Here is a 10,050-nt window from a genome sequence, read left to right on the forward strand (position 1 = left end):
AAGTGAGAAGACAAGTAAAATTGTGGATCATAAACAGAAAAATACCTTCATTCAGACTGTAAAACTCAAACATGGTTGACAATTACTAACATTCACACGCTCATTTAAAAGAGCATACCACGGAAATCTCTCTGAAAGCAGCCAGATAGTACAGCTTCCCACCCTAAAATTCAGTTGATGTTCTCGTCCCTCTCATTCTACATTTAGAAAATCTGTCCATTTTGTTTCTACAAGAGGCATCCAACTACAGACAATAAAATGGCCAGCTTCTATTTCATTTTAGAACCCTGTCTCCCTCCTCTTGGTTTTATTTGCTGGAAGAGCAAAAGATAAAGCAAAATGTCTAGGATTATAGCCTCGGATACTGAAAGAAATGGTGGCGTTGGCCTTTAAGCAATAAATAGTGATTAAACAAATGGAATGCAGAAATTAGGACAGAGAACAATTAAAAAATCTATGTAGCATAAAATGTTCGTATAGTGTAGCAAGAATAAGAACACAAATATATTCCTTAAGGATGTTATCTTGGTTTACTGGAAAGGAAAAAACTCTAAGCATAATTTGAAACCCAGGTTTCACGGTGTAGTTATATGACACTGACCTCTAAGGAAGAGACCAGAAAGCAATTTTACAAAGTTACAGCCTTGTAGGGAGTTTATAAGGATGACAGGAAACTTGGAGGTCTTAGAGGTCTTAGAGTTAAGGCGACTAAGTTTCACATAGTTTAAACAGTTTTGTTTTGTTTTTTTAATATATTAGGGAACTGAAGAATAATCTACAAAACAGATGCTTCAAAAATCAAAATGTGTAAAAGCTTCTATCTCGCCCCATTCCTTACAATGATGAAAATGGAGGTTACTCACCTTTAGAACAATGCTTGCATGCCAGTTACATTGTTCTTATTCTATTAAATGGCCCACTCACTTAGTAAAGCCAAGAGGTGACTGAATGAAATTTTTCCTCTGTCAGGGGTTTAAAAAATAACCCGATGATTCTCAGAGAAATGAGCTCAATTTAAGTCATAGCTAGAGGTATTCATAAGCTCACAAACTCCTCAGGTCAGAGCTGGCAACAGCGAGGTTAGACAAGCCTTTACATGCAATAACATTCATTGCCCAAACTGGGAATAAAATACAACCGAGCAGTTCTATTTATACCAAACCTCTGGGAAGGAAAGTGATATTATTTTCTCTTTCTCAAAACAGTATTTTTATGAAAATCCATTAAAGAAATGAAGTTATAATTCCCACAAAAAATAAGTCAGGCTCCACCAGACAGAGGGAACAAGAGTGTGGTTCCCAGGCCAGTTCTTGTGGCCATGGGGTCGGGTGTCAGAAGCAGAGCTAGGACAGATTGGCTAGGGAGAGGGAATGGCAGCGACAAGCGAAACAGTCCCTGGAGCCGCCTGACTCATCTTGCCAGGGTTGCTGCTCGGAACAGGAGCTTTCTATAAATACCAGGACCTCCATACAGTATCTCAAATTGCCACCTGGCTCCAGACATAAAAACAGGAGGAAGCATGGGTACAGGAGCATACAAGAAAGCCAACGGAAGCACTTTCTGCACAAGGTGTTAAATGTTAGAAATGGAGGTATGTTTCTCTAACAAACTCCTGAATAAAGGATGAACGTGACCCAAAGAAACCCAGTTTATTTCAGTTTGTCTTAGAGACACTGGCCAGCTGCTTACAGTGCCACAGTAACTCCTCCAGGAGTGGATTTGGGGATCTCCTTGGAATGATTTTCCTGCCCCTGGAAATTGTGTATTCCACTTCCCCTTCACTGGCTGGACAAACTGCCTGCCCCACTGCAGCCTGAACCCAAGAACTCGTCTCACATCCACACACCGAGAATACTCTGGGCATGGCAGAAAACAACACTCAGTAACTTTTCTCTTACCAGGCATTCTACTAACCAGACCTAGAAAACATGCTTCTAATCTACTGTTACTTATAATGTCCCTGAGGCAAGGCCAAGCAAACAAAAGAGCCTTCTAAATCATCAAAAATTAAAATTAAACTCACCAAATTTTCAGTAGTAAATAGTTTACTGTCCCCACAGCTTATACTCCGACATTTCCCCTGAGCCCACCAGCTCTCTGGCACCTCCATCCCATGCCTACTGCCTGGCCTCCCTGTGCTCTTGGGCCCTCTGTCCTCTTCTGCCTCTCCCATCAGTCCCTCCTGGCTTCTCCCCTATCATAGAAAGCCTGGAGGCCACAGCTGACGCTCTTGATGCTGCACGTATTAGCCCCCGATGCCCTCGTGCCCACTCCTGGCCAACCCACACCTGGAGGAAAGCTGCGGGCTCAGCCCGAGCCAATGGAACGGAGGCACACTGCCTGGAGCCATCACAGGTGATCGGTGGTGCTCCTGGCTGACACAGTCCAGCTGCAACCTTGCCCCTCGCCCCCAGACGAGCAGCAACAGCATCATCTAAAAAGGCTGAATCTTGGGCCCCAAGCCAGACCCACCAGTCAGAATCTTCCTTCCTGCAAACTCGGGTGATTGACAAGGCACGCAGGTTGGAGAAGCGCCTTGCCCACTGTTGTTCTAGTCTGTCTCACCAGCCCTTGATACCAGCTGTTACACATATAACAAAAGTGACTTGCACCTGAAACATATTAACGGATTTAAGTCACTCCCAGGTGTAAAGAATCTGCCTGCCAATGCAGGGCACTCAGGTTCAATCCCTGTGTCAAGAACATGCCCTGGAGGAGGAAATGGCAACCCATGCCACCGTTTTTGCCTGGAGAATCCCATGGAGAGAGGAGCCTGGTGGGCTACAGTCCACAGGGTCACAAACAGCTGGACACGACTGAAGCGACTTAGCATATCATAGGAGTATTTACACAAAGGAAAACTGGAAAATAGTACAAATTAGGCATTGAACTCCCCACTTAAGGCCAAAATAGGAGTTCTCAAGGTTTACAAGCACACCACTGATCAAAAGACTCAGCTCATGGAAACACTGTAAAATTTGATGACATTTCACGTGAATTTAGTAGTTCACATGAATTTAGTAATAATTCCTGAGAATACTTTGATTTACAATGGCAAATATCTCAATTTTATGATATAAGCCTCTCACATTTCACCTTTAAAAGCAACACACTAATTGATTTTTACGTACCAAACATTAGTAATATACTTTACTGGAAGGACGGGGATGTAGAAAACTATCTTAATATTTCTCAAACTGACACCTATGGCTTGGGATAACATTTCTTATGAAAGCATCATGAGGAAACACAGAGGGATATATATTTTTTTAAATGCAGACAGAAGTGAAAAGGGTATCCTCTGAAAAACTGTTTTACATGATACAAAAAACTGGTTTTTTGATGGTTATTGCCAATACTGAAAGTCAAAGCCTAGATAATACTGTTGATACAAAGTAAGAAAGGAAAACTGTGTACTTCTAAATGAAATATTTTATATAAATTGTTTAAGTTATATATAACTATACTAATCCATTATTATAAGTAGATATTTTATTTCATCTATTTCCATAAATGCTCGTAAGTTCAAACTGACCAGAAAACTCTTTTTTTTCCTAATTTTAGATTCAGAAAATAAAGTGTCACAATAGTTTCAAGATTCCTTTATATTTAGGAATACATGATAAACTTTACAAACAGGATCATAAATTTTACCTGTGATTGATTTTCCTGCAAAATAGAAATAAAGATCCTTCTCATTAAAGCATGAAGTGAGGTCCTCGAACTTTCTGTAATTATTAGTATGACAACAGATCAATGTTAAATTTAAATGTCATGGAAAAAATAATATTCATTTTATTTATAACAATTTGGAACTTTAATTATCCAATAGGATATTTGGGAAAAGTAAAACGTGAAAAATGCAGAACTACTGGCCTAGTTGACGTTTCTGCCTGTACCTTCTAATACACACAAGTATTATTTCTACTACGCATGTGTATGCATGTGTTTGTATATACATATAAAGTTTATGCATGGGGCATTCACTGGATAACAAGACATTTTTAAAATAAAATTCCATTTTGACTTAAAAAAGTCAAACTTCCCTACCCCTGTCATTTTGACCGAAGGGCACAGTCATTTAAGGTTCCTAACATGACGCCTGGCACATAAACAGCCAAGACATGACAGGTGCTATTATCGTGACTACACTCCATCTTTCTCACAACCCAAATCTATCAAACACTATATTCTGCAAAGTTTACCTCCTCAGCTGCCACTGTGCTAGATGACAGGGCCCCTTCAACGTTGACCTCTTGTCTCTCCTATTAAAACAAACTGCTAATTCATCTCTGGCTTCTAAACTCTTACTATTTTATCCTTCATATTGCCATGAGTCATAGACTAGAACTTTCTCCAAAAGAAAAAAACACAAGAGCTCACTATAGCCTACAGAATGAGTTCAGTCTCTCCATAACCTTGCCCCAAATTAGTTTTCCAAGACTTACTTCCCGCCATATTCAATCAGACACCCACAACCCAGTTTTATACAAATTAAATAACTTCACAACTCTACTTTTTATATCACATATATATCTCAGCCTGATCTGCCCTTTCAAAATTTCTACTTACTTCTTTTCTTCTAACTTAAGAAGTGTCGGCCAATTCTCCCAATTGGTATTTCATCTGCACCTTTATATCACTCTACTCTGTGTTACATATAACAGGTGACATACTGAACTGTATACTCCTGCAGGGCAGAGAACAAGCCTCAGCCTTTTAAAAGAACCACTTATTTTCTCATTCAGTCAACAAAGTCTTATTTAATACCTGCCTGGTGACAAGTTCTAGACAAAAGATGAATAAAATCAAAGCCTACACCTTGGAGTAGTCCACACTCCAGAGATGGACAGACATTTAGGCTAATAATTTCAATAAAATGTGAATGCTATGTAACCAAGATATGAATGCTGTGAGATCTCAGGAGAGAGGATGACTACCTGTGGAGCTCACCAGGCAGAGGAAGTAAAGACCTTATTCCACCCAGTGGGAAGGTAGGGCATGAAAAGCAGAGCCAGTAGGGAGCTGGGTGGTCTGGACAGGACCTGCCCCGCCCCCGCAGAGGGAGAGCCCAGAACAGAAGACTGCTGCCACAAGAAGGTAGCCAGTGTTGCCAGAATTTCCAATTCTTCCAGAGCAGTGGATAGCTTGGGTTTTTATGTGAATGCTTTTTTTTTTTTTTCATGTTAACACGTTTATGTCAAGTGAAAGTAAAATTCTTCTACACAGCCTAAAAATGATGTGTCTGTGGGACAAATCTGGCCCGTGACAGGCAGCCTCTGTGGTCCACCAAGTCAAGGGGCTTGGAATTCAGACAGTGGAGAAGCACAGAGGCTCTCCAGTGCTATGGGGTAAGGGGAGTGTGGAATCTGGATTTCTGAAAGCAGAGCAGACGTACGGGGACTTGAGGGTGACCACGGCCAGAAAGAAAAGAAGCAGTGGTAATGGTTCCTGGTATTACTAGCATATCACTGCTGCTGCTGCTGCTAAGTCGCTTCAGTCGTGACGGCATAGATGGCATAGACGGCAGCCCAGCAGGCTCCCCTGTCCCTGGGATTCTCCAGGCAAGAACACTGGAGTGGGTTGCCATTTCCTTCTCCAATGCATGAAAGTGAAAAGTGAAAGTGAAGTCGCTCAGTCGTGTCCGACTCTTAGCAACCCCATGAACTGCGGCCTACCAGGCTCTTCCGTCCATGGGATTTTCCAGGCAAGAGTACTGGAGTGGGGTATCACTAGCCACACCCAAACTAGGCAACTTAAAGAAACAACAATCCCAGCAGCCCAGGGGCAGTCAGACCAGCTTCCTTGGTGCCTGGGGTACTAGCAAAAGTGCTTCCCCTCTGACCCTACTTCTGGAATTCCTGACACGCAAGATAATGGAAGATGAAGAAAAGACTGTTGTTTTAAGAAGGCCGTCAGTGAGAGCTTACAGGAAAGTGAGAAGCTTATTACTGGATGCTAGAGGATGAGACGACCCTGCTGTGCAGTGACAGAGTTTGGCAAAGCTGATATCTATGGTAAAGCAGGAACAGAAATGGATCTAATGATCTAGCAGAAGACATTTCCAGGCAAAGAGCTTAAAGGGACACCTGGGTTCTGCTTGCTGCCTGTGATAAATCATGAATTGAGAGATGAGCGAAAGGACTCACTGTTAAATACAAACCGGTTTCTCATCCACAGCCTCTCTAGACATCCAGCAAGTCTCAAACCCAGCCCCGGCTTCAGAGCAAAGATCAAATTCAGGCTGTGACCAGTGACACTCTGTTAAGACTTTAGAAAGATCTAAGGTGATGCTTCCTGGAAGCTTTTAAACAGACCTAAGGCTTTCTAAGCTTCCCAAGTGGTGCAGCAGTAAAGAATCCACCTGCCAATGCAGGAGATGCAGGAGACATGGGTTCGATTCCTGGAGAAGGAAAGGGTAACCCATTCCAGTATTCTTGCCTGGAAAATTTCATGGACAGAGAAGCCTGGCAGGCTACAGTCCATGGGGTCACAGGGCTTACACAACGGAACACACACGCATATACACATACATCAGGCTTTCTAAAGATCTTAAGAGCAGACCTTGTAGAATCTCTGCGTTACACAATAAGCCTTCTGAGAATCTTAAGGGTGTGGTCTGCCAGTGTCACAAGGAGTCCAAGGTAGACAAAGCATCTTGAGGTCATGACTTCTGTCTAATACGTGAACCTATCAACATTCAAGAAAATCCACAGTTTTACAGATACTTGTACTGTGAAATTACTGCCAGGTTAGATTATAACAGAGAGTACAAAATGAAAACAGCATTCAGATCCCAAAACTTTTAGGGCCAGGAAAGTCTGAGAAGGCTACTCAGCTACAAACGTTGACTCCTTCAGAAAAATGAAGGGTCACTTAAAAAGCAGAAGCAAGAGCCCAGAGCATGGAGCCGAGAGACAAACAGAACCCTCATAGAGGTACAGGCAACAGGCCAAATTTCACAAATGTCGTGGGCCCAGGGCCTCTGGTTTTCCCACTTCGGCACAGGCCTTTAAGAAGCCTGCCCTCCTACTTTGTTCTGGCTGTGTGTCAGGAAGATGACTGGGACAAGGCCCTTGACTTTGGGCCTGAGCCTGAAGCCATAAGACAAGACTTCTGGAGAGTCTTGGAAACGCAAGAGTGTATTTTGCATGTGGGAGGTATGTGGATTTTTGTGGCCAGAGGGTAGACCAGGGCAGGGCAGGTTTCCCCCCACCCCCGAAGATGCCCATAATAACACCTCCTGATCCAAGTGTTCTTCCAGAATCCTTCCAGCCCCACTATCAAGAGATGGAGTCCAGTGCCCCCTTCTTACACCTGGGTGGGTCTTTGCCTTGCCCATAACCAACAGAGTCAAGTGCCAGAGAAGGTGATGTGGTTTCCACCGAGCTCAGTGGAATACAAGCAGAGCATGCTGCAGTCACCGTATAGGCAGTATAGTGCAGGCAGCCCTGAGGCCTCCATGCTGCAGGCAGGAGAACCCATGAGGAGAGGGCTTGACCACCTGACTGCAGCTGCACGGGACCAGAAAGCAGCCTGCTCAGACTTCTCCGAACCCCTGACCCACCAAAGCGTGTTAAAACGACTTATTGTCTGAAGCTGCTATAGATAACCAGAATAAGGATGTTGATGAGGTTATTTATGGAATTTCATTTCCATTTTTTTTATAGTCAGGAATTCTTTAAAACTTCGTAGGTCATATTTGATATCCTATGAGTGTGTGTGTGTGTGTGTGTGTGCGTGCGTGCGTGTTCAGTCGTGTCTGACTCTTTGAGCCCCTGTGGACTGCAGTCCACCAGGCTCCTCTGTCCGTGGAATTTTCCCAGTGAGAATGCTGGAGTGGGGTGCCATGTCCTCCTCCAGGGGATCTTCCCAACCCAAGGATTGAACTCATGTCTCCTGCATTGGCAGGTGGATTCTTTACCACTGGGCCACCAGGGAAGTCATTTGATACCCCTTCCCATGACAAATAACATGCTCTACCATGCTTTGCTTCTTGGTCAGTGTTTTCTGACTGTGGATTTTCTGGGCAACTAAACACTCAGATTTTAATTTATACTTCCACATTTTTTTTTCTGTCTGACTATGTTATTACTTATTAAAATACCAAGAAGAAAAAAGTCCATTTCTATCAATTATAGATAAGTGGCTCCAGCTAAATCTTGGCCCTTTTGCCAGTGATCTGCATTACTTTTTTTTGACCTCTTGGAATTCAATGTTTACCTAGTTCTGCTAAAATTTGGCATTCTCTTTTTCCAGAATATAAAAAGACAACAAAGGAATGAGAATATTAAAATGTTCTATAGGCAATTGGAAGAGATTCTAGAGAAACAGAGACTCTTATAATTCAATAATAACAATTCAAAACACTAAGCTAGATCAGTGAAGGACACACGTATAGCAACTTCCTTATAATGCTTTAACATTTTCTAATGTGAAAGAATCAAATCTGATAAATGCTGCTTTTCGGATAATGGAACTTTGTAACTTTGGAAATCCAACTTGAAAGGGCAATGCCGTGAAAGAGAATGTTCTGGAAGCAGGAAGGGAGCTATTCTGAAGAAGCAGCACAAAACAAGAAGTAATTAGATTTCTTGTTCGGTTTTAGTCCTATCAAACCTCCAATATGGCATTTCCCAAGACAGGGTGACGAAGAACAATGAGAACAGCTAGCAGCCAAGAAAGCAGCATCCAATTTTTCAACTATTGTCTTTGAGAACGAACGCTCCTGCTGGAATGGGTGCCAAGCTGATCTGTGATTTCAGCTAATGAAGAAAACAATGGCAACGTTCTGTCCTGGTGAGACAAATAACATAGATGAGAAAACACACATCATATAAAACCAAAGGGTAAAAAGGGAGAATAAACGTTTAGCAGCGGAGCAGAGCCGAAGATGCTCTGGATACAGCAGTGAGTTACCAAGTTAACTTAATTGCAGGGGAAGGAGGCATGGGAATGAGAAAGAAGAGCACACAGCTAACAGCATACTGCTCCAGGCAGGCGGCAGAAAGGACCGTGAAAACCAGCAGAACCGTAACAAGCATTAGAGACACACTGTGATGGTCGGGTTTAGGTGTCGACTTGGCTATGCCACCAGTTATTCAATCAAACACTAATGTAGGCACTGCCGTGAAGACACAGTAGACATAATGAAAGTCCATGATTGTCTTTAACCGCAGGGAAATTATACCTTGATAACCTGGGTGGGCCTGATTCAGTCGCTGACAGGCCTGAACAGTTGAGCTAGGGCTTCTCTGAAGAAGAAATTGCAACGCCTGTGGACAACAGCTTTGGCCATGCCCAAGAGTTGTGGCCTGCTCTTCCTATCCTTCAACCCTATAGGCTCTACTCCTTACTTATGTCAGACTATTTCTTGCGATAAATCTCTTTACCTTCCTGGTTCTGTTTCTCTGGTTGAAGCCTGACTGATACACTAAATCCAGCAGCCTCACAGTGGTATTAAAAAATAAAAGGCAAACTAGCTAGCAGAAGAGCAGTGCCAACAAGAGCATCCACTGGGTTTTGGTAATGGCGCATGTTAACGTCTCCAAATGAAACAGAAAGAGAGCTGCATAGAACGGACAATGAGAAGAAAAATAACTAAGATGGACTGGATGATCGTAACTTACTGCAGACTGTGGACTGGATTCCAACCTTGTAAAGACAGCCAACATAAAGATCAGGGGTGAGTTACCCGTTAAACACCATTCATGTGAACTCTGAGTGGTACAAGCAATGCTAGCACCTTGAAAAATGTTCTGCCAAGACCTAAATTTGCTCAGGGATTAACAATCCATGAAAGATACTCAAGTGCATTTGAGTCTGGTAGAATGGAAACTCATCCAGACTCAGCAACTGTTATATAGAATGCAATATAGAAAATATTTGTCATATAATTTCACCAAAGTATCTGCTTAAAAATATACACATCCATACAAACATTTCTGAATAATTTTTAGATGTCAGTGCCAAAGAGTTCCTTCACAACAATTATGACTAACTGCCCTAAAGATGCATTCCAGCTAATACTCAGCTTAAAGTTCCTAATTA

The 10,050-nt window shown here is 42.5% G+C and overlaps 1 protein-coding gene across 1 annotated transcript in view; it reads right to left on the reverse strand.

Moving 5' to 3' along the window:
* The window catches only part of STK39 (serine/threonine kinase 39), a 321,280-nt gene that overhangs the window by 131,816 nt on the left and 179,414 nt on the right, over positions 1-10,050 (reverse strand). The window lies entirely within an intron of this gene.

Source organism: Bos mutus, chromosome 2, assembly GCF_027580195.1.
Source record: "Bos mutus isolate GX-2022 chromosome 2, NWIPB_WYAK_1.1, whole genome shotgun sequence".
Classification (NCBI taxonomy): domain Eukaryota; kingdom Metazoa; phylum Chordata; class Mammalia; order Artiodactyla; family Bovidae; genus Bos; species Bos mutus.